Source organism: Chinchilla lanigera, unplaced genomic scaffold, assembly GCF_000276665.1.
Source record: "Chinchilla lanigera isolate Chin_1 unplaced genomic scaffold, ChiLan1.0 scaffold00084, whole genome shotgun sequence".
Lineage (NCBI taxonomy): Eukaryota > Metazoa > Chordata > Mammalia > Rodentia > Chinchillidae > Chinchilla > Chinchilla lanigera.
In genome coordinates, this window is record NW_004955485.1 from 6,693,135 (window position 1) to 6,718,955 (window position 25,821).

Here is a 25,821-nt window from a genome sequence, read left to right on the forward strand (position 1 = left end):
CGCGTTCCCGAGCGGGATGCCCGCTCGCCTGCCGGCGCTACGCCCTTGCGCGTGAGCCGCTCCGGAGCGGCGGCCTCCGGCCGGGCCGCTGGCGATGCCTGCCTCGCGGGGCGGGGAGAAGGGTAAAGGTGGCTGTTTCCTTCCTACATCGGCTCCCAGAGCGCGCGGAGTGGAGGTGTGAACCGCGTAGCTGGCCTCCTCGAGCCTCAGTTTCCCGTTGTGGACGAAGGTGCGAAGAGTCCCAGCGAAGGCTGTGCCGGAGCCGGGAGAGGCGGTGGACGCAAACCCTTTGCGCGCCGGGCCTGGGTTCTTACTGTGCGTAAGTGTGCAGATGAGACAGGCGCAGATGCTGCATAAAAGTTTTTGAGCCCCTTCTGGCGTGGGGACCGGGACACTGCCTTGGAGGCGACCCAACCTGGCCACCTCCGCAGCCAGAAACCGGGTGCCGCCCTCGGTGACTCCGCTGAACAGGGCGCGGGCTGAAACCTGTCAGTGGTGACCTACACCCCTCAGGTACACACACACACACACACACACACACACACACACACACACACACACACACACGGGCGCTGTCAGGGTGGGGGCTGTTGGCTCCAGTGTCTGAGTACACTACTTGGAGGCATCCTGGCTTGGCCTAGGAAGGCAGACCTGGGAGGGAGTGCGCAGGGGCATCAGGCGCAGGGCCGTACTGCTGCTCCTATAATGTCCACCCGCCCCTTCCCAGCTTCTGTGCCCCAGGACCCAAATTATTCCAACAAAACCCAGCCTGGGCCGGGCATGGTGGCACACGCCTGTAATCCCAGCTCTCTGGAGGCTGAGGCAGGAGGATCTTTGCAAGCTTGAGACCAGCCTGGGCTACAAAGTGAGCTCAAGGCCAGCCTGAACTGCATAGCGAGACCCTGTCTCAAAAAGCCAGAACAAAACAAAACAAAACAAAAAACCAGCCTAGACAGGCTTCAGATGACTTAGTTTCTCAAGCTCCTTCTACTTCTAGTTTGACAGAGTATAACTGACGTACAATCCACTATATATATTAAAAATGTGCCCTTTAGAGACCTATGAAAACAATACCATAGTTAATCTATTTTATTACTATCGTTTATGGAGAAAATTAAGAGATACACAAAGAATAAAATAAAAAGTACTAGAATCCCACCAGCTGAATGTAACCATTAGTGAGATGTTATTGTTCCTAACAGGACTTTTGTGGCCGTTTATTAACTTTTTTTTTGCATAAATGAGATTATACTAAATACAGTACAAAGTTTTTGCTGGGCATGGTAACCCACACCTGTAATCCCAGCCGTTGGGAGGCTGAGGCAGGATATATTGCTAAGAGTTGGGAGGCAGCCTGAGCTACATGCTGTAGTGAGTTCAAAACGAGCCTAAACTGCATAGCAAGATGTTGTCTTTAAAAAAGCCAAATAAATAAACAAGCAAACAGAATACAAAGTCTTTTCATCCAGCATGTTTCGATTCTAGTACAACTAGTGACTATTCTTGCTGGGTGCCAGGGCACACAGCTATAATCTTATCACTCAGGAGGCAGATGCAAGAGTATACAAGTTTAAGACTAGGATAGGTCTGCGTAGCAAGTTCAGGGCCAGCCTGGACCACATAGTAAGACCCTGTCTCAAAAAAAAAAGAAAAAAGAAAATTAGTAATTGTTCTCTTCCATCATGAGATATTTAGATTATTTACAAATTTTTTCTTCCTACATATTTATTTCCTCAGTATAAATCACCAGAAGTAGATTTGGGTTAAAGATTACATGTCATGTTTTCTTTTCTTTTTTTTTTTTTTTTAATTGTTCTTTTCAAGATAGGAAAGCGTTTACTGTTTTCTCTAAAAAACAATAGGTACGTCCTTGTTAAAAATAATTCATATATAGAAATTATGAACTAGCAAGCATTCTAATGCTCCCTTCTGGGTACCCTTCCACTCAAATTCACTCCTGAGTTAAAAACTGTTAAAAATTAAACCAGAGCTGGGTGTGGTAGCACATGCCTGTAATCCCAGCACTCTGAGAGGCCGAAGCAAGAGGATCACAAATTCCAGCCCAACCTGCAAACTAAGCAATTTAGCAAGAAAGACCTACCTCAAAATAAAACATAAAAAGGACTAGAAATGTAGCTTAGTGCAAAAGCCCTAGGTTCAAGTCCCCAGTGTACTTAAAAAAAAAAGGTAAACCTGTGGTTATGGATAAATTCATGGCATAGCCAGGTGCGGTACACACCTGTAATCCCAATCAATACTGGGGAGGCTGAAGAAGGAAGATCTCTATGATTTTAAGGCCAGCCTGGGCTACATAGAGAGTTCAAGGCCAGCCGGGAATACATAGCGAGACTCTGTTGCAAAACAAAACAAAGGCGGCTGGGGATTTAGCTCAGCCGCACAGCGCTTGCCTGGCAAGTGCAAGGTCGTGAGTTCGATTCTTGGTACCGGAAAAAAAACAAAAACCAAAAAAAAAAAACCAAAGAAAACAAAATGAAAGAACAAATAAAAAATATATTCATGGCACGCACAATGAGTATAATTTCATGGATGTACACTTGTCTCCAAATTTATGAAGTTTCAGAATTAAATATGAAAAAATTTTGTCAATCATTCTTCAATAAAGTATCTTGTTTTTTAAAAATTACTAACAAAGCAAAGCTAAAATTCAGACATCCCTAATAAATAGACACAGTCTCATTGATTTTTTCATATATTATGGGAAAAAGAAATGAACCTCTTTTGCAAGTTTTTTAAAAAATAAAATAATAAAAATAATAAACATGGCCAAAAAACTTTAAGCCTGTAAACATAATCTTATGAACATTAAGGCTATGAACTTTGAGGGTAATAAAAAAGTTATAAAAGTGGATTTGAATGATGGCTGTACTATATAAATTTGTTAAAAATCATTGGTTGTATGCTGATAATGGGTGAATTTTGTGGTGTATAAATTACACCTCCCTAAAACTTTTTTATTTTTGTGGAGTTTTTTTGTTTCGGCTTTTTGAAACAGGGTCTCAGACTCCCTACAGAGCCCAGGTTGGCTTCAAACTTTTTTTTTTTTTTGGTTTTTCTCCGGTACCGGGAACTGAACTCACAACCTTGCACTTGCCAGGCAGGCGCTTTGCCACTGAGCTAAATCCCCAGCCCCGGCTTCAAACTTCTGATCCTCCTTCCTCAGATTCCTGAGTGCTGTGATTCCAGATGTGTGCCACAAGGCCTAGCTTGTTTTTCTACAATTAGAAATACATAGGTTTATTTTTCCTATGGATACACTTTTTATATTCTTTAAAAATATTAAAATGGTACCCTGTATAAAACACTGACATCTTTCCATGCCAGCCCAAAACAGTCTAACCTTTTTTTTAAAGAGAAAAAAAAATAAAACAATTTCAAAACAGGCTGGTAGCAGAGAAACCATAATTCATGCACTGCATATACCTTCATAGTAGTTACTCAGAGTAGAAGATATAAGCATGAAATATTGTCCAAACAATATTAGCTCAAACCTTGCTTTTCAATTAACTAAGAGAAACTATCTTAACTATCTTGTATATATATTTTTTTTCACCTTTTTCTGTAGCTGCAGAGTTCTGGTATCTAGATGTATCATAAGTTATATAAGCATTTCTATATTGGTAGGCATTTATGTGGCTTCCAGTTTATTTTATCATGAACACATACATATATACACATCTCTGTGTATTTGCCTGGTTATATTTCTTTTTTTTTTTTTTTTTTTTTTCTTTTTGAGACAGGGTCTCACTATGCAGTTCAGGCTGGCCTTGAGCTCACTTTGTAGCCAGGCTGGTCTGGAACTTGCAATGATCCTCCTGCCTCAGCCTCCCAAGTGCTGGGATTACAGGCATGCAACACTACACCTGTCTTATATTTCCTGAAGATATAATTTGATAAGTGGAATTGATCAGTTAAAGACTATATTAATTTTTTTTTACCTGTACAGGTAAATTGGTCTCAAAAAGGATTGGTTATACCAATTTATATTCCTACCAAAAATGTACAAGAGTGTCAATTATATTGTGCCCTCACTAGCACCAAAGTATTATCCATCTTTTTGTCTTTGCCAAGTTGATAGCCCCAAAATAACCTCTCAATTTAATTTAGAATTGTCTGATTATTAGTTTCATTATTTTATTTCATTTTTGTGAATTGCTTTATCATATCAGTGAAGAATATCAAATGATATTCATATCCTAATAACAAGAGGGTCAAGTGTATCATACTTGGCAAATGTTTGTGGTATTCAACAATAGTTTATCCATTTTTACCTTGAAAGTATAGCCACAGAAATTATTTAATAATGCTAAATGAGAGTCATTTAGATAGATTCAGATTTTCTTACAAATGACTATAATGCCTGGCTGTTTGTGTCATTTATAAATTATAGTTTGGAATTTTTACATCTTTAAAAATGGACTTTAACCAGTGACCATCTATTCATTTAATACATGGTTTTTTACTCCATTCACCTTAAAAGCAGTTTAAGACTTTTTCACTGAACAGCATTATGAGGAAAATATTGTCCTCACAATAATATCATCAAGAAATTAGGAATTTAATATGTAGTGAGTGCTTCCTCCAAGCCAACTACTGTGGTAAGCTGTTTAACCATGCCACCTCATTTAAACCTCATACTAACCCAAGAAGTTAGAATCATGATAATCCCTGTGTAAAAGAAAGGGAAATTGAATCAGAGAGTAATACCCAGAAGGTAATAATGGCAGATTTGAAATTAAATTTAGTTGTTGATGAACTGAACTCCCTAGTATCTAACCACCCCACTAAGATTTTCTCCTTAGCCTCAGTGAGCTTTTGAAATAGTTTTCGAAATAGAAAAGCCACTGCTGCGGGGCATGGTGGTACATGCCTTTAATCCTGTAATCTCAGCACTTGGGAGGCTGAGGCAGGAGGATCACCATGAGATCAAGGCCAGCCTGAACTACACAGCCAGACCTTGTCTCAAAAAGACAAAAACAAGAAAGAAAGAAAGAAAGAAAGAAAGAAAGAAAGAAAGAAAGAAAGAGAGAGAGAAACCAATACTTTTCTCTTACCTTTCTTCTCTTTAAAACATACTGTACTCACTGTCTCTACTTTGTTAGCACCCAAATGTGTGTTTGATTGTGTACATATGGTTACTTATATGCATATGTGTTTATATATGAATATGCATTTGAGTATATAGGTATATGTGTATATATCGTGTGAACATGTGCATATGCGCATATATACATGTGTGTGGGGTGTGTAGGTGTGGATGTGTCTGTGCACATAGGTGAGGGTGTGTGTATATTTCTCCCTTCAGACTGAGAGCAGTTTGACTGCAGGGCTGGCTCGTTCTCCTCCTTGTACCCCTGAATCTAGCCCAATACCCCTCTAGTCCACAGATTTTTGTTGAATGAATGAATGAAAATGAAAAACAATGCATACCTAGTAAAACAAAGTATATGGTAGTTCCTTTCCCCTCCCTTGTTTCTAATTTAGACAGTAAATGTACTAGTTCTTTAAAGGCTATTGTGTACACTGGGTGGAAGTACCCATCCCTTGGACGCATATATGCTCTGTGGCATCAGCAGACCTTTCTATCCTTGTGGAGTCATATCTTTAGAAAGGAATTTTTCAGGTATTTTAAGAAACTAACTCATAATTATGACAATTATTCTCTTAAAATAAGGTTTTGTATCATTCAGAAAATTCCTAATCAGATTTTTGGTCTTTTATTTTCTATTTTGAAGGCCTTGAGAAAGAAAAAGTAAACAAATCACCTTATTTAAGTTCTTTTTTGTTTCAGAAAAGAAATCTAAAAATATCCTTCCTCCTAATTCATCTCTCCTTCTGCGTCATGCAGAATTCTTACACACACACACTCCCACTTCTCTTCATCCCTAGTTACTTGTGCTAAAATGAATCATGAGAATTTGGCAGTGTAACAAGAAGGCTTAACATATTCACTTCTGGGGAAATTAAAAATTTGAAAACTCTATAGACATACTTCTTTTACAAGAGGTATTCAAATTCTGGTTCAAAAAGTTAGATGCCACCTTTTGAACTCTTTAAGTACTGTATTTGAATGCTCTGTACTGAGTTCACCTCAAGTGTGACCAAGTGACCGAGTCTTAGCAGCATCCGGCAACCAGCCCTTTAGTGTTAATCATGTGACTGGAGTTGTTATAGCTCAGTGGTAGACGATTTGCCTCAAATGTGTGAGTCTGTGGGTTCCAGCCCCAGCACTGGCAAGAAAAGAAAAGCAATTATTCTGTTACTTCACAGCTTTTATGGATTATGTTTATTTGCTTTTTTTGTTTCATAAGACATATATGTTAGATGTGAGAGTTTCAGTCACTGGCTCAAAATTACTTGTCCTGACTTTAACTAACTCTGTGATATCAGACAAATCACGTGCCCCCTCCACTCTGTGGCATGAATGAATGGGTTTTATTTTTGTTGAGAGCAAAGCTGTCTGTACCTTGGGTATCTAAGACAAGATCACTGCTTCTTATGGGTTTGGTAGGGCCCCAGGAGAAGTGTATGAAGCTCAGGGAGCTGATGGACATAGTGACTTGGCCTTCACCTGGGATAATATAGACAGCTCCTCTCTTGTTCTCCATGTAACCACCAAAACATGATGTTTCGTTGAAGATTAGATGTTCTTCCTGTTCCAGATCTTACCCTCTCCTTAAATTCTCTATAAACAACCTCCTATGTCCACTGTATATGTAAATGCACTACAGTTGTTAGAAGAGGGATTCCACCTGACATCAACCTTCTGCTGATTGTATAAAGAAATGCCCTGCAGTCATTGGGCAGTTCCCCTCTCCCATCAGGAGATGGGGCTCCACCTGACCTCAGCTTTCTGTATTCTGACTCTTGTCTTCATTTCTTCATCTTCCACCATCCTCCCACTGGAGTCTAAAGAGCTGTGCTGGATGCAGCTACTTTTAACACATGTGGCTTCAAGGAGATGAAACAATTCAGAATAGAATGAGGTGATTGTTAAGAGTAGGATTTTTGTAGTAGTTCACCCTCACCAAAATGACCATATGATGGGTAAAGCCTTTGCAGTTGTAAAGTTCTATTTTCATTGTGCCCCAAACTTCATTTTTCTGACATAATTATGACTGAACAGAAAATGCAGTGAAAATTTTCAAAAAAAAACATATTTATCAAAATCCACAGAGAACCCTGTTTCCTCTGAAAAGGTATAGGGGGTTGTTTGTTTGCGTTATAGTTACTATCAAGATGTCCCCCAGGAACCGCATGCCTTCACAAGCAGAGCTTGTGGATTATGGGGACTTGATTATGGGGACTTAGAGCTGACTTGGTATCAGGAGGCAGGGCCTGTTTAGAAGAGAAGGGCATTAGAGGCATAGCCTTGGCAGGTTTATCTTTCTCCCTAGCTTCTCCCTTCACAGTCTCTGCTTTCTATCTGCCATGCCCTGACAGCTCTGCTCCACCATGTGCCTCGGGCATGCTGTCCTGCCTTATAGCCAGCAGATCCCAAACTGGAAAACTTCTCCTCCTTTAAATTGTGGATGTCAGGTATTCTGTCTCACCAAGAAGAAAGTGACTAAGATAGATTTGGGTACCAAAGTATAATCATGCTATGACACTACCTGACCATGGGATTCAGAAACCTTTGAAACTGAATCGAGGGAAGAGTTTAGAAAGATTTGGGGATGCCAGCTGGAGAAGCGCCCGAGAATGTTGTAAACTAAGATTGATGGGTAATTTTGATCAGAACTCAGAAGACTAGAATGAAGGTGGTAAAGGCCAGACTCGGGAGGTTTTAGTTGGGAACAAGGACTCCATTGGCACTTGCACTTCAGACCATGTATGTTATATTCTGGCAGAGAATTTGTTTGCATTTTGCTCATGTCCTTCGCAGAAGACTATTAAAGGCAACAGATTAATTCATCTGGCAGAAGAAATTTCAAGGCAGCCCAACATTCAGGCTGTAGAATGCATACTGTTGGAGGCTTTTAGCCAGGTTTATACTGAAAATCAAGAGCAAATAGCCCAGCTGGGTGATTTAAAAATTTTGAGTTTAGCTGGAAAGGAAAATCTGGTAAATTTGGAGCTATAAAGAAATAAAGTTTGCTCCACTGTAAAGTTGGAGCAGAAGAGAGCTTGGTTGCTAAAAAGATTAGTATTAAAAAGAAGCCGAGTACTTTACATCAGGACAATGCAAAGAATGCCTTGAGGGCATGAGAAGAATCTGAAAGACTTCACTTTTCCCAGACTCAGGATGGAAAAGTGAAAGAATTTGCTTTGAGAAGATAATCCTAGGGCACCAGCTAGGAAATTGGCTTTCTGCGATTGTACTCAAAAGCCGCTTTAGCCATGATGCAAAAGGTTTGACTATTGCTGCAGCTAGCAGCGGATCTTGCAGTTATCCATGTGATACAGGCCAAATGCAGGAATTGTGGCTTCTATACAGATTTCAGGAAAAGGCCAATCAGTATACCCCAAAGAGGGCAGTGCGTGAAGCTGTGATAGTGAAGCTGAGGGTGCTGTGGAGACCCCGGGATGCTGGAGAAGCCAAGAGCATGGAATGTCTGAGGAAAGACACAAACAGTGAGTGAGGCCAATCCAAGAGAGAAGGCATGAGGACTAAAACCATGGGCAGTGCTGCGGGGGTGGGCTGCTGAAGCCCTTTCAAATCCTCTTCTCACCACAGCTTGCACAGGGTGCTAAACATGAACTATGGAATTTAATGTTTGCCCTGCTGGGTTTCAGTGTCTCTTGGTCCTATTGGTTTCTGTCCTCCTGTTTTTTTCATTTTCAGAACCGGAATGTTTACCCTGTACCGTGCTATGTCAGCAGCGTTTAAGTTTCTTTTTATTTTACAAGAGTTCACAGTTTATCTTAGTTTCAGAGGAGATTTTGAGCTTGGACTTTTTATCAGTGCTGAAACTGTTAGGACTTTGGCAACTCTTCGAGATGGGTGAAATGTGTTTTGCATAAAAGGATGCATATAAGTCTTTTGAGGGCTAGGAACAGACTGTGAAATTTCATATCCAGATGCCCCCTTAGGAGCTTCGCGAGCTCATGGGTGAGGCTTGTGGAAGGTGACTGAACTACAGCTGACTTGGTACTGGAGGTGAGGTTTGGTCAGAAGAGGGGAAGAGGGGAGTCATTAGAGGCAGGGCCTGCAGGGATTTATCTCTCCCTGCTTCACACTCTCTGCTTCCTGTCTGCCCTGCACTGAGCAGCTTACTCCACCTGCACTTCTGCCACGTTGTCTGGCCTTAGAGCCAGCCGACCCTGGACTGAACCCCCTGCAAATTACTAGCCAAAATAACCCCTCATCCTTTAAGCTATGGGCGTTGGGTATTGTGTCTCAGCAATGAGGAAAATAACTAAGACAGTTTGTTTGTTTGTGTTTTGTTTTGTTTTGTTTGTTGCCATACAATGGATTAAACCCTGGGTTTTCACAATAGGCTACATCCCCAGCCCTTTTTATTTTTTTAAATGTTGAGACAAAGTCTCATAGCTCACTAAATTTCCCAGACTGGACTAAAAGTTTTCATCCTGCCCTACTCTGAGATTTTAGGTGTGTGCCGCCATGCTTAGCTCCACTGAAAGGTATTCTTGGGATATCCCTTAAAGAAGTGTTTGTAGTGAAATGGGAAGACCATGCCTCGGGCACTGAGGGAGGAAAGGAGACATTCAAGGTGTTACCAGTGGCTATCTTCAGAAAGAAATGTTTGTGTTTCCACTGTGAAAAATAGCTTTGCAAGTCCTCACTACATCCTACACTCTTCCTCCTTTCCTCTTTTAATCCTGTAGGACCTAGCATCTCTCCTCGGCTTTTACTGAAAAGTTTTTGTTACTATGCATTCTCATTTCACAAAACCATCACAATTACGAACACAGATTGAGTCTCATTGCACTGACTTATTAGTAGTCATGAGATACTGCCTACTTGTCTAGGAAGTCACAGTCTTTATTTCTATACTCCTTACTTCCCGTTGCTACAGGAGGAAATTAAACAAGATAGCTTCAAGTTTAAACAAGATAGTTTCAAGAGGCAAGTCACTTCTAGTATTTTGTATCAATAGCAACTTCATAAAGTGGTCATTCTAACAAAAATGAACCAAATTAGTTGTGATTGAGGATCTAGCAGAGTAAAACAATATACCTCCCAGAGTTGGCTCACTTTTTAGAATTGCTGCATTTCATTTGTTCATCTAACAGAGAGTCATCGATTTTCTAGTATTTGTAATTGGTATCCTAGGGATTGAGGAATCAGTCAGAATCAAAACAGAACTTACATTCTAGATGGTTAAGTAGGATTTTAATAAGTAATACAGGACATTATTCTCTAACCCAGTGATACTCAAAAGAGGGTGATTTTATATGTCACCATCATCTGCCTGAGATGGGTGGCAATTTCTGGACACATTTTTAGTTATCACAGCTAAGGGAGGGAAAGCTATTAGCATCTGCTGGGTGGAAGGCTCAGATGCTCCTACGCATCCTACAGGCCCAGAACAACTCAAAGAACTGTGCCATTGAGGTTGAGAAAGCCTATGCTCATCTTGGGTGTTCAATCAAGATGTTTGTTATTCTTGAGCGAGCAGTGACTGGAAGAAGGCAGAGGACAAGTTCTAGATGCTAATGGCCTGGGTGAGTTTATTATGCAAAACTTCACTGAACTTGGCACCTATGAACTAATTTTAATTTTAATGTATAGTCTTTACATTCCTGGAAACGCCTCCCCCAACAAGGGGGAATCTTGGTGCCCTTCCCAGGCATCTGAGATTTGTGTCTCTTGAACGAATTTAATGCTGTGCTGGTTTCCAGAGCCAGGACTTAAAAGATTAGCAGCTTGCATTCCTGGCACTTGAGATACTCTTGGAACTGTCCACCCACACCCAAACCACCCTTGGAGAGGCGCTCATGGAGAGACCTGCGTCCTCTATCCTGGCTGAATGCTCAGCTGATAGGCTTCCCCAGTGAGTGAAGTTGGTCCTCCAGCCCCTAGTGAGGCTCCCCTAGCTGACTTCATGGGCAGGAGAGACGCAGCTCCCCATTAAGCCCTGCCAGAGCTGCAAACTCATGAGTTAAGTAAATGACTGCTGTGAATTTAATTACTAGGCTTTAGGGAAGTTTGTTAAACAACAATCTACATCTAGAACCGTGTTAAGTGAGTTAAAATTTTACTTTTTTTTAAGACAAAGTTTCACTTTGTAGTTCAGGCTGGCATTGAACTTTCCATATAGCCCAGGCTGGCCTTTAACTCACTGCAGTCCTCCTGATTCAGCCTCTCGAGTGCTGGGATTACAGGTGTGAGCCACCACACCTGACAAAATTTTACTTTAAAAAGGAGTACAATAGCCATATAACTTTGGAAAATGCTCATTTAAATAAATTTTTTTTAAGTTTCTCTTCGTACAGAACTTTTTTTTTTTCTTTAAGATAGGGTTTCACTATGTTGCCCAGGCTGGCCTTGAACTCCTGGGCTCAAGCCATCCTCAGTCATCCTGCCTCAGTCTCCCTAGTGGCTGGAACTACTGGTATATGCTATTGTGTCTGCCTACTTGCAGAGTTTTTACTGAGCTAATGTGTTTTGTGTTTCTGCACAAGAGTTCCCAGTGTTTTCTAGACACACTGAACCCCAGAATCTGTACTAGAAAGTGCTGTCTTGCAAGATAGCATTGAACGGATCACATTTAGCCAGGTACAGTGGCACACACCTGTGGTCCCACCGCTCAGGGGGCTAGGGCAGGAGGATCACAAACTTCAAGCCAGCCTGGACTGCATAGTGAAACCCCACCTGAAAACAAACAAAACAAAACAAAAACAAAAACAAACAAACAAAAAATCAGTGGATCAGACTTGAAAAAAATAAGACTAACTCTTCAGTAGCTTAGTAATTGAAATTCTAGCCCTTAAAATTGTAGAGCTAATACTAAGATAATCTAAATTTTAAAATGTGTAATACAATTCATCCTGGTAATAAATATACTAAACTTGCCTATAGATTGTTTTAATTATTAATTTTGATAGAAGTTTAAAAACTTTCAGCACTTATACATGGTAGCTACTTCAAGGTTCCTGAGGTCATAATCAATACCTACATAAGTTTAAAGAAAACCCTAAATTCTGTGTTTCCTTGGAAAGTAACTCCAGCGTTATTCTCTGTACTCTGTGAATGTTGATTATTACAGGCTGCTTTTCTTCTTCCTTGACTTCTCATTTGATCTTAAGTTGAGCTGCACATCATCCTTCTAATATACAGACGAAAGTGTATGCTTCTTTGTCCAGGCCTTAAAAGCACCATGGGAATGTAGTAGATAAATTAAAAATATGTGCCCTGCTGCATAGTTGGACGAATTCATGTTTATTTATCACCACCATCAAAAATCACACGGAGGTTTTGATGATTTCCTATCAAAGAACAATACCCAACCTCCTGAGCACACATTTAGTTCTCACATATCTCAGCTCAAACGTACCCCTTAGGTGTGAGGGGACTTTAGAATAGAAACCAGTGTCAGAGCACAGCTTCGTGAAGGTTAAGGTTCTGAGCTGTCTCCCAGGGCCCCTCATCATCACTCCTTTAGAACTTGATTCTTGGACACAGAGTTGTCCATTCGGGCTGTGTGTGTGTGTGTGTGTGTGTGTGTGTGTGTGTGTGTGTGTGTACCCAGGCCCTTCACACTGTGTATCCAGACCTTGCTTCCTTTCTTTCTCTTTCTTTCCTTCCTTCTTTTTTTCTTTGTTTCTTTTAAGACAGGGTCTCACTAAATTGCCCAAGCTGGGCTCAAGCTGGCAGTCCTCCTCTCTCAGCCTCCCAGAGTGCTGAGATTACAGGTATGGGCCACCACATCCAGCTTCCGTTCAGGAATGTTTAATTCCCTCTTATCTTGCACCAGCAGTGTCTTGACTTCCTTTCCAGTGCCTACCCACCCTGATATACCTGGCTGTGGAAACAAAATTTTCTGTTGGAACCTTTGTGTACAAACTATGCTGATTCTAATCCTCCTGCCCCCAAGCTAGATGAGTTAGGAATTCTGATTTCTAGATATGTCCTTAGCTTGTGGAAAGACCACTCCTTTAGCCTCTGTGCACCACACTAAAAAACACTCAGTGGAGAAGATCACTTAGCCAGGCTAAGTGCCTATGAGTCTGTCCTGCCCAGAGGGCCACCTTTGACTGATTTTAACATGGGTGATTTATAAATTATTGGTGGTGCTGGCCTGTGGCAGAGACTTTAGCATAGTTAATTAAACATTCAGGATGTTCTCTCTCCTCTCTTATCTGCTGCCTTAGGCTCTGTCCTGTTCCACAGCATTTCAGATGTGACCTTTAACTGTGGGCAGCTTGGCTGAGCGATCTCTAAAGCCTCCTGCCTGGATTCTAACTCTGAGAGGGTAATGCTGAATGAAAGTTATATTCTATTCTTCTCTCCCTCTTTCACATGGACTTAGCGCTCTTCCTTCACTTCGGATACTGTCTGCTAGCCACCCACTGACTGGAAGTCTCAGTTCTTCCTGGCCCACCCGGACATTACTGCATTTTACAACAGACTCACAGATGCATAAACAACTTAAATTTTAAAGATAGACCCTATGGCCTCTATTACAACTTTTAAAATAGTTGAAATCTATGGAGGCTTTTTAATGAGATTTTCTCCCCAGAAATAGCCTGAAACAATTCTGACCTATATTCTTCACCCTTATATCTTTTCTCTTTGTTGGGTTTTCAATGAAAAAGAATTTAGGTTTCAGTGAGTAATTCTGTTGAATCAACCTCAATATCCTGATAAGGTAATATTATGAGTCTGTAGGAGGAGGAGATTATTTATTGATAAAAATGAATAGAAATTTTTAAAGTTCTCTGAGCAGTAGTATAACTTCATGTAAGCCTCCAAACATTTTCACTTACCTTTATTCTGTGACAGTCCCATTGCCACTTTCCTTGGCTTAAAAAATACATTTTTATGATATTTTATAATTAGCTAACTTTTGTACTCTTTTTTTCTTCTTTATGGTACTTGGAATTGAACCCAGGGCCTCATGCATTCTAGGCAAGTGCTACACTTCTAGCCCTGTAATCAGTTACTATAACCTGGTATTTTATTGAAAGAAATTAAGCCAATCCAAGTAAATGAAGAGATATACCATATTTATGGATTAGAAGAGTTGATATTAAAATAGTTTTCCCCTAACTGATGCTTAACTTCAGGGTATTTATAATCAAGATCCCTCCAGGTGTTTTTATGGAAAAATCTAGCTAATGCTAAATTTTAAATGGAAATGCAAATAACCTAGAACAGTGATGCTGAGCCTTTTAGAAACTGAGTGCCCAAACTGCAAGTCCACTTATTTATTGCAAAGCACTAGGGTAGCAGAAAATGACCCCCCTAGCCAGTATACTTCAGTTGCCCAGGTGACAGCTCCTGTTGCAGTTCCGCTTACTTCTTAGAAACAGCTGGTCACTATGATGCATATTGTAGGGACCAATAAAAAACAGTCAAGTACTCTATCTCTGTACCTCCCCTTTACAGACCCCATAAAAAACCTCCCTCCCTGAGCCTTCAGGACCTGATGTTTTGGGAATGATCCCAACCAGTGCCTGTCAATGTAAAATAAATCTGCCTCCAAATCCTGGGTATCATTTTGGTGTTTCTGCTTGCCATTGCATCTGGAGCATTGGCCAAGAAGACCAACCATACTGATCTGTTTGGTCACTGATCATGGCCCACACAGATGGAGCAAGAACTGCTCCAGGTCCTGATGAGAAGGCATGCCCTCTAGATTTCTTGAGTCCCTTTGGAGGTCTGGAGGAAGAGTCTTAGCTCCCTACTGAGTGGCTCACATTAGACCCAAAATAGAGGAGGACACAGTCTAGTTCGGTAAGGTAAGACCCTCTCCAGCATACCCCACTCAGTCTGTCAGTCCTGCTTAGCTCAAGCAGAAGAAAACCTTGATCAATGCTCATTAGTCAGAACCATCCTTGAGGGAAGCGGGTTGGAATGTTTAACCTCTGATTGCCTGTTGAATGAATATGTGAATGAATACAGCAGACAGCATAAGCCATAGGCTACTCTGTTTGTGCACCAAGACTGGGAAGCACTGGTCATGGGGGCTGATTGGGCCCTCACCTGCAGTTATGTGGTGATCGACGTATGGCATAATAGAGGCTTACACTCTCCTTAGCGAAGTCACACTAAAGCCCTTCTCAGGGCCAGGTGGGCATCTGAATGGTCTCTCTCTGAGGGACACCCACTCTTTGTCTGTTACACCATTGTTCAAGGGCACACAACACATGTGTCGGGAGCCAGAAATGGAAACTAATTAGTCTAAACCCACAGTCCCTGACTACAGGAAAAAGGGCTTTTCTGAGATTACGAAGTTAAAAGTGAAACCAAACTGCTCAAAGGAAAAAAGAGGCCCATTCTTCCTGAGAATTCTGCTTTGGCACCCTCATCAGCCACTACATTTGCTGCCAATACTTATAGATTCACCCCCCACTCCCAACTCGTCTACTACCAGCCAACTGAACGGGTTCCAGCTGGCCATTGCCTGCATTTAGCCACAGAGACCCTCCCTCCAAAGCCTTCTGTTTCCTTCTTTGTCAGATGGCCTCATCTAATGCCCACCTGACATGCCTGTCAGCAATTCCTTCTGACTTTGTTCAACACAAAAACATTGCCCCATTTTGACTAAGGAAAAATCGGACTGTCAGCCCTGACAAATGAGTTGTCATGGTCTTTCCCAGAGGTCACCCCGCCTAGAAGCATAAAATCAGTCAAGCTTCTCAAAGACATCGAAGAAGGAGGACAAAAAGCCCATCAATATGTCAAAAGTTACCACTGTTACCCAGAAGCCTGATAAAACCCTTACCAGTATGTGAGTTATAAGGGCTATGTACGTTAAAAATACAGTGGAACAAAACTCTCTGCCCTCAATAGTCCCCTCTGTCAGAAAATGGTTACCATCACTGGGTCAACTGGGACTCTTGTCTCTCACCCCTTCTAGCAGGCACAAACTTAGAACCTGGGAGGACATCTCACCAAACATGAATTCTTGTCACCAAACCAGTCAGCCTCCCTCTTGTTTAACCTTACACTTTCCCTGAGAGGAAGATGATGCCTGCATCATCGTGAGACAGCTAATCATAATTCTGAAATTTTGAAAACTCTCCTCTCAGAGGTATGAGCCAAAGACTTACCTCTGGCCCTGACCACCCACCATGCTCCCATAGTGATTAAACTCTACAACCCCCATTGACAATCCTATGTCATGGGAAGCACACAGATAACCAAGCACACCTCAGCCACTTAAAACAGTTTAGGATCCAGATGGACTGCTAATCACCTTGGAACACTCCTCTCCTCCTGGTAAAAACAAAAAGATGCCTTTCTCTGCTTGCAAGTTGTTCCCATAAGCCCCTTCAACTGGGAAGATCCTGAGACAAGATGCAACTCACTTGGACTCAATTGCCACAAAGGGTTAAGAACTTTCCCGCTATTTTCAGGGAGGCCCTAGCATCAGATTTGGCCAAGTCTCCATCACCTTCTCTTTGGGACAGCTTTTTACTCTGTCCCTTCCAGCTCTCTTTTGGTCCCCTAAGCAAATAGTACCCCATGCCATGAGAGACTCAACTAGGAATTAATGATACATCTAGAGGTTTCAGAACCACAAAATGTTTATAGACTGTCAAACTGCTAAAGTACACCTCTCCTGTTTATAAAACCAGTTCAAAATCTCCAAGCTGCCAATGCCACTGTAATTGCCCTCCAAATAAGTTGCCGTAGTCTTCTGCTACCCACAGCCTGCTGGTACACCTTCCAGGACCTAAAGAATGCCTTCTTCTGCCTTTGACTGGCTCCTGTCAGCCAGCCCCTCTTCACCTTTAAGAGGAAAGGTTCCAGTTCTGAACTCAAAGATTAACTGACCTGGGGCTGGGGACTTAGCTCAGCAGCACAGTGCCTGCCTGGCAAGCACAAGGTCATGAGTTTGATTCCTGGTACGAGAAAAAAACAAAAAAAAAAGATTATCTAACCTGGATTCAACCTCCCAGAGGTTTAAAAACTTGTTTATCCTCTTTTAGAAAAGGCTTTACAGCGGACCTCACTAGTTTTCCAGTATAAAATATTGCTGCACTTCTGCTTAATGACACCCAAGTTGCCTGCTGGAAAGACCAAAGCTCTGCTGCAATATCTGGCAGAAACTGGCTATGAAATATTTTGAGAAAAGGCACAAATCTGCAAATGACATGTGGCTTCGAAGATGCTTACTCAGACTGTCAGCACCTGGGAGCACCCAGTGTCCCACCTGTACAAATATTTGGATGTAGCTGGCTGCCTCCCATTTTGGCACCATGCTCTGATGACCACTGTCTTTCTGATCAAAAGACTAACAAGCTCACCTTAGGCTGAGACCTAACTGTCCAGGTGCCACATGTTTTACTGGACCTACTGTCATGCAGAAGTCCTCTCCTGACTCTTGTGGCCCATTCCTGCTGTGTACCTGCCAACTGAATTGGGCCCACCAGACCATGCCTGCCTGGCACTGACTGATGAACTGTTCTTGAGCCACCCAGACTTTAAAATAAACCCCCTGACAGATGCTGAGTACATGCTGCTTACAGATGGAGTAGCTCTGTTAGGAATGGAGTCTGACAGTCTAGATAAGTTGTGGTCACCTTGGACAAAGTTATTTTGACCAAAGCTCTCCTGCAGGCCCTATCTGCATTAAAAAGATAACTAAAGTTTGTAGGGGTCTGCTGTAAAAAAATCATCCTCAAGTATGGCCTACCCTTGACTATTGGCAGCAATAAGGGGCCCATATTTGTAGCAGAGAGGATGCAAAACAAAACTATACAACATACAGGCCGCAAAGCTCTAAAAGAGTTAAAATAAATAAATAAATAAAAACAACCCTACAGGAACAGCTTGTAATCAGCTCCATAAAAGTTTAGCTAAAAGATCAGCCATACCTGTAGATACCCCTGCACACACATGTATAAACACAACATAAAATAACTACCTCTATAAGTTTCAGAAATCTAGCTTTAGATCCATCATTCCAGAGTTAAAAGAATTCATCCAGATGATTGTGGGAGTTTACCTGGACCAGACAGCTCCTCTGAAGCTCACCCTGAAGAGATGACACTCAGATCCCTGCTCTGGTCACTCTGGATGCTGGCCCAAGGACATTGTTCACAGGATTTCTCCATACCTCAATGCATTACTCCCCTTGATTTTTGTGTCTTTTCAGGCTGCTTACCCCAGTTCTTGCTTCAATTTCAGATTGTGTTTTTGCCTTAGTTGTATGGATGCTTGCCCCATGAAGATAGAAACTACAATTAGTCAAACAATTGATCAAGATTTGATGAATGTTCAAGACACATTAGTCACTCTCCTAGATCAGATTAACTCCATCACTCCCTTGCCAAAGTAATGTTATAGCACAGTTGGGTCTAATTTATGCCTCTTCCTAAAAGCAACTTCAGGAGAAACTCTGTAATAAGGCAATCTTGGGGACCTTAGCTAGGGCCCATCCTAGGACCACTGACAACCATAATGTTACTACTTCTAGTTGGGCCTTATCTCAGAAGATCACATTTAATATGCCCAGCAAAGATTTGCTGGGGAAACTAAAAGAGGAGGGAAATGTATAGAAAACACCCCTCCAGCCAGTATATTTCAGTTTCCCACATGACAGTTCCTGTTGCAGTTTCATTTGCTTCTGTTTCTTAGAAACGGCTGGTCTTTGTGACTAATGCATAGCTGGTCACTGTGATGCATATTGTAGGAACCAATCAAAGAGAGTCAAGTACTCTACCACTGTACCCTCCCCTTTACAGACCCCATAAAAACCTCCCTCCCTGAGGCTTCATGGCCTGATAATTTGGGAATGATCCTGATCAGTGCCCATTAACATAAAATAAATCTGTCTACAAATCCTGGGTGTCATTTTGGTGTTTCTGCTTGCCGTTGCACCAATACTGCAATTAAACCTGAATACTGAGGTTTTACTTTAGAGAAAAGCAACTCAGGGGCTGGGGATTTAGCTCAGCAGCACAGCGCCTGTCTGGCAAGTGTGAGGTCGTGAGTTCAATTCCCAGTACTGGGGGAAAAAAAAAAAAGAGAAAAGCAACTCATACTAAACACCTTTTGTCTTAAAAGTAAAACACAATAACGTGTGCTGTAGGTTCACCACCACTGACCAAGGATATAAAAAAAAGGGGAAGAACAAATATGCACCATTTATATCACCTGATTTCAAGATTTGCAAAGCTATAGTAATTGTCTTAGTCACTTTCTCATCACTGCAACACAATACCCAGCACCCACGACTCAGAGGAGGAAAGGTTTATTTTGGTCCACAGTTTGTATCAGTCTGGCCCTAAGGCAGGCCAGCATTGCACAAGAGCATGGCAGAGGAGAAAGCAGTTAATGCTATGGTGGCAGGAAGCAATCAGGGAAGGAGGGAGGGAGAGAGAGCCTGTACACCCTTCCAGACCACACCCCCAGTGACCCACCTCCTCCAACCGGGCTTCACCTCCCAATATCACACTGAGCTATAAATTCATGAGTGGGCTAATCCAGTGATGAGGACCACACCTCTATGATCCAGTCACCTCCCAAAAACCTCACCTATGAGTGCAGGAGGCTTTGAGGGGACAGCTAGATATAAACCATAATAGTAATCAAGTGTAGGTCTAGCCTAAAAACAGAAAAATGGAAAAGTTGAACATAACAGAGAGTCTGGCCCTGTGGTCAATTAGCTTTTGACAAAGGCAGCAAGACAATTCTGTGGGGAAAGGATAATATTTTCAATATCAAATGATATTGAAACAATTAGCCACATAGGGGGTGAGACCCACAATCCCACCTTACAATGTATACAGCAATTGACTCAGATTGGAATATAGGCCTAAATGTAAGAGCTAAAATTATAAAATATTTTTAAAAACGTGAAAGTAACCATAGTGATCTAAGCCTCAGAAAAGATTCCTTAAATATTACACAAAAGCCCAAATTATAAAATTCTTGAATGAGGGCTGGTGATGTAGCTCAGTGGTAGAGCACTGGCCTAGCATGCTCAAAGCCTTCAGTTAGATTCCCAGTACCTCAAAAAAATTATTGAATGAAATAAAAAAAAATTCATCAATATGAAAGACATTTCCTCTCTTTAAAAAATGCTATTAAGAAAAGTAAGCCACAGAGTAGGAAAAAATATTTGTGAGATATATATCTGACACAGAACTTGAATCTTGCAACTCAAAGAAGACCTACAGAGCAGAGGGCCCCACTTTGTCATCTGCCAATGGCTGAAAAAGGGGGATAATCTGCTCAAATATTGCACAGCAACACTGGAATCAGATTCAGAAGTAGAGCATAGGTATCCCAACTTACCTGGGGGTGCCCCTTCCAAATCAGCCAACCCAATTAAAAATTGGCAACATATTTGGACACACATATCACCAAAGAGCATACTACTCAGAGGACGTATAAACATGACACTATGCTCTACAGCATTAATCCTGAGGAAAGTGCAAATTAAAACCACAATGAGATACCATTCTCTACCAGACTACCCAAAATTAAAAATATTCTCCCTACCGGGTGCTTTGGAGAGTGTTACCTAGTGGACCTCAGCCACCCCATCATCACCACTAACAGCCACCATTCTTTGAAGTGGACAAATAACGACATAGTTCTTCTCAACGTGAGCAAAAATGCTTGGCAATAAGTACCCCAGGTGCCAGCTCCAACTAGCAGTGACTGCTATGTCCCCCCACACTCATACAAATTTGAGTTACCCCTGGGGATGGTCTTCCTCTTTTTGTGATCTTCCCTATATTATGGAAGGCTCTGTGGTGGTTTTTACCTTTGATTAGCACTGATAATTATACTGCTCCATAGACATGTTGCTTCTAATTGGCATTCACTCACTTTCACAGAATGTGGGTTCAGGTGGAATCTGTAGTAAGTTCTTTGCTCCCACCGAGCATTTCTGCTCCACTGAGGAGCCCGCCCCCACCCTGGTCTTCATCTTTGTCAGCTCACATAACAAGAGTTAAGGAATTAATAGTATTATTATTAACAAAAAGCTAAGGGGCTGGGGAGTTAGCTCAGCAGCACAGCACCTGCCTGGCAAGCACAAGGTCGTGAGTTCAATTCCTGGTACCAGAAAAAAAACAAAACAAACAAACAAACAAAAAAGCTAAAGCCTGCTTTGAAGACATCCAATGCCAGAATGGATCCTGCTAAACCAACAGACCTAGAAGCCCTTGTTCTCTTCCTTTGTCTACCCTTAATCCCCATGATTCTGTTTCCCACAGGGAGGCCGCATCCCACTATGCTTTGAGAGTATCCAGATCCTCCAAATAAGCTCATTTACAAGGTGGTACACTCCTGCAAATCAAGCCAACCGAGTTATTTTCAAATTACTCACCACTTTACTGAGCTGGCCAAACAAACTAGCTTAGTTACTAATACAAGAGCATTGCAAGGTGGTGCGCTTATTTCACTTCAACAAGGCATCATTTTTGTTAAAGGATGAGAGGTTCTGTATGATCAACACATTACTTATCCATGCACTACACAGAAGGAAGACTTTGGTAACCTTTTTACTCCCAAGCACAAAATATAGCAAATTAACCAGAAGATTTAAAGGCCCTGTGGTATGAGTTTTTAACAGTAAATAGAGGCAGGTTTTAAAAACAGAAAAAGAACAGTGATGTTTCTGCTATAGGAGACATTTCATCTTTTCATAATTGGCTTGATGTAAAAAGTTGAGCCCTTAAGAAGACCAACATGTAAATGATGTTGGTCAGTATTTTCATATAGGGAGCTAGAGTCAAAGGCCTGAGGGCCAAAATCCAATACTGTTCTTAGTCACATCAGCTGTGGTTGAAAGGACTAATTGGGCAGAAATGTCACTCAGAGGTAGTCCTGGCCTAGCATGCCGCAGGCCCTGGGTTCCATCCTCAACGCAGTATGCTAGTTAGTTTCTCTGGTTGCTGAGACAAAATACCCAACACTCACAAGTTAAGGGAAAAAAGGTTTATTTGGCTCATAGTTTGTAGAAGGGTCAGTCCATAGTCGCCTGGCTCCAAGGCAGGTTGCCATGGCAGAGGGGCATCACAGAGGAGAAACAGTTCATGGTGGGCAGAAGACACCAGCCACATGCAAGGGACAAGACAAGCCTCTTTCTGTCCCTTATATTGTATCCAGACTACTGGGATTAAAGCGGTGCCAAACTAATTAGTGAATTGATTTAGCAATTATACACCTTTGATCTTAGAACTCTTAATCCTAGCGCTGCACCATGATCAGTCACACACCCTAAATTCAGCAGAATCCCCAAAAGCCCCATCTATGACCACATGAGGCTTTGGGGGAACATCTAGACACAAGCCACATAAACAGCAACAAAGAAGAACAATGACAAAGAGTAGGAGGAGGAGGAAAAGGAAGAGAGGGAGGAGGAAAAGGAGCAAGGGAGGGGAAGGAGATGTGGAAGGAGGAAGGAAGGAAAGAAGAAAGGAAGGAAGGAAAAAGGAAGGAAGGGAAGGAGGGAGGGAGGGTTGGTTATGAATGTCTTTACTGAAATTTAAAATGTGATTGGTGGACTGTGGTTATAGCTCAGTGGTAGAACACTTATTAAACCTGTGTGAGGCCCAAGATTTGATCTCTAGTACTACAAAAACAAGCAAAAAATTAAGTGATTGGCCTACAGAAAATGCTATTGGTGCAGACATGGTATTAAAATGTGACTTCCAGTGTCCCCCACTCAGTACTCTTCAGAATTGTCTGAGCTAAAGATCCTTTTTCCAGGCCAGGCCATATCGCCTCCTGAGGCAGACACAGCATCAACTGGATGATGGCAGGTTCATCAAGACTGCCCATCTCCACCAACTGAGAAATCTCCCATGGGGCATCCCAGGTTTGGAAATCTCAGCAGAGCTGGCGCCACTTCCTTAGGGCTGCATCCCAGAAGCAATCACTGTTACTGTTGCTTATATATCCTCCCAAGAATGTCCTAGAGATCTACATCTGCAGTCACTTCCTTGCATAAGCAAGAGTGTTTTGGTTACTTTTCTCTCATTACCGAGACAAAATACCTGACACTCAAAATTAAGGAAGGAAAGGTTTATTTAGCTCACAGTCTGTGGAAGGTTTCAGTCCATACTCTGCTGGCTCTAAGGCAGGGTAGGACATGCCAGAGGGCAACAGTTCATGACAGCAGAAAACAGCAAAAGCAACAAGAGCAAAAAAGGAGGAGCAGCAGAGAGCAAGCCTCTTTCCCTTTTTTATACTGTATGCAAACTACCCGCCCCAGGGCAGGTGTAGCACTTACACCCAAATCCCAACATTGGACCATGAATCAGTCATAAACTCTAGAAGCCCACCCCATGACTTCATGAGGCTTTGGGGGGACATCGAGACACAAAACCACAATAGAGAGTATAATGTGTAACTGTATAATGCATTTCTTTTAAATATGTTCTGTATATCTTTTCATGTCACTACAGATATGCCACAATTCTTTAACAATATATCACTACATAATTATGTAGGTAGTGTTTATGTAGGTAGTTTTTGTTTTACAAATAATATTCAAGGAACATCCTCAAATATTATCTTTGTCTACTGCATAGAATGTCTATAGGGTAAATTCATAGAAGTAGAATTCCTAGATCAAATGTTATAAGAATTATAAGTGCTTTTAAAACTGCCAAATCACTTTCCAAAGAAAACAATACCAATTTAAACTTTAAAATTACCTAAATCAGCTGGTCATGGTGGTGCATGCCTCTAATTCCAGCACTCCGGAGGCTGGGGCAAGAGGATTGCTTCAAGAGTGAGGCCAACCTGGGCTACAAAGTGAGTTCAAGCCCTGCCAAAACCACACAGTGAAACTCTATCTCAAAAAAACAAAAATAAAAGAATAAAATAAAAATTTCCCAAATCAATGCAAAACAATGCCTCTGTCTTTGTTACCTTCACTTCCTCTAAAATCTTTGCCAACAATGGGTAGAAAGTACTATTTCAGAGTTCCTACAAACCCAAGTTGCCTTTGAGTGGATTTTTAAAGATTTGGGTGAATGGATTTAAAACTCTCTCTTTTCCTCAACCCTTGCAACCTCCTACATAGACAGAGGCTGTGTTAAAACATGGGACTGGCCGTTGAGAGTTCTAGTTCCACCCAGCTTTCCCCCTTGGCTGACCACCATTGTACAGTGCTTGTTTTAGTTACTTTTTCTCATTGCTGAGACAAAATACCTGACACCCAAAGTTAAAGGAGGAAAGGTTTATTTAGCTCACAGGTTAGAGGTTTTAGTTCACAGGCAGCTGGCTCCAAGGCAGGGTGGCATGGCAGACAGGCATCACAGAGGAGAAACAGTTCATGGCAGGCAGGATGTAGCAAAAGCAACAAGAGTTGACCTCACCTCTTTCTTTCCCTTATCTTATCCAGGCTACCTAGGAGGGTTGCACTCTCACCCTTAATCCTAGTGCCCTTAGTCCTAGCGTTGCACCATGAATCAATGCCAGTGTCACACACTCTAGATCCATCCACCTCTGAAAACCCCCATCTACGACCACATGAGGTTTTGGGGGACATCTAGGCTCAAGCCATAACAGTGCTCAAGCCAAACAACTATACTTGGCAGCCCTGGAAGGTCACTGTTTTACTATGAATTTCTGTAATTATAGATAAGTTTTAGTATCCTTTAGTATTTTATTAGCCATTTTTTTCTTTGTGGAAAAAAAGATAGTTGATCAATCAATGACTAGCCCAATCAATGACTAAAATCAAATTGCACGTTTCCTATTAACCCAACCCTGATGAGCCTGGCTGTAGAGAACCTTGTGTCCCCTCATCACAGGGTGTGTGAGTTGCCCACGCAGTCACTTGGTCTTTTCACGTGCATTCCCCTCTACTGTCATTCCCCACACATCTTATCTTCCTGTTGTGAAGACCCGGAACCACAGCTAAGGCCTTTCCTCTTTCTGCTTATTGCAGTCTCCTATGGAGCACGTGTTCAGTAAACATTTAGGGAATCAATGAATGGATATTTGCTCCCCTGATATCTCAGTCAGGTCAGCCTCAGGAAGAGGGAGGTCATATAATAGGAAAAGAAGAGTAAATATTTCAAACATTGGAGCTGGCTGTAGTGGTACATACTTATAATCCCAGTTCTCTGGCAGCCTGAGGCAGGAGGATTGTGAATTTGACCCCAGTATGAGCCACTTACCAATTTAGCAAGGCCCAGTCTAAAAAAAAAAAAAAAAGTGCTTAAAAAGAACTGGGGATGCAGCTCAGTCCAAAAGCCCTGGGTTCAATCCCCAGTACTACCAAAAAAAAAAAAAAAAAAAAAAATCACCAAACTGGACTCCTGGGAACGATCACCCCTACCTGTGGGGTAGTTGGTTAGCAGCCCTCTCAGTTTCATATTTCCAACTAACAACCACATACATAGTATAAATTGAAGCTATGATCAAAAAGCAATACAAAACCCAACCTTTTCCTTTCTCTCTACTAAGAGCACATATGTGCTTGGAGAGAGCCCTTGATCCTGCAGTCCCTTGGACTTAGGAGCTGTTCGGGCAGCATTAGCACCTGCAAGGAGTGGGGTTTTGCAATCTACTCTCCCATCACCCACCCCTCCGAAACATGATGACTTAAAATACAGGTGTTATATTGTATGTCACCATCCCGTGTGTGGACAATCTGGGCTCCTCTTCTTCAGAACTCACCGGGGTCACTCACGTGAGGTTCCAGGATGATGTCACCACATTCCATAGTCAGTGCTGGCTCTTGAGGTGCTGGG

The 25,821-nt window shown here is 41.9% G+C and overlaps 1 long non-coding RNA gene across 1 annotated transcript in view; it reads left to right on the forward strand.

Moving 5' to 3' along the window:
• Positions 1 to 15: 15 nt before the first annotated feature.
• Positions 16 to 25,821, forward strand: part of LOC102028544 — a 49,358-nt gene continuing 23,552 nt past the window's right edge. The window contains exon 1 of the long non-coding RNA XR_001231083.1: positions 16 to 315. This is a non-coding gene — a long non-coding RNA (uncharacterized LOC102028544). The remainder of the gene's footprint in view (positions 316 to 25,821) is intronic.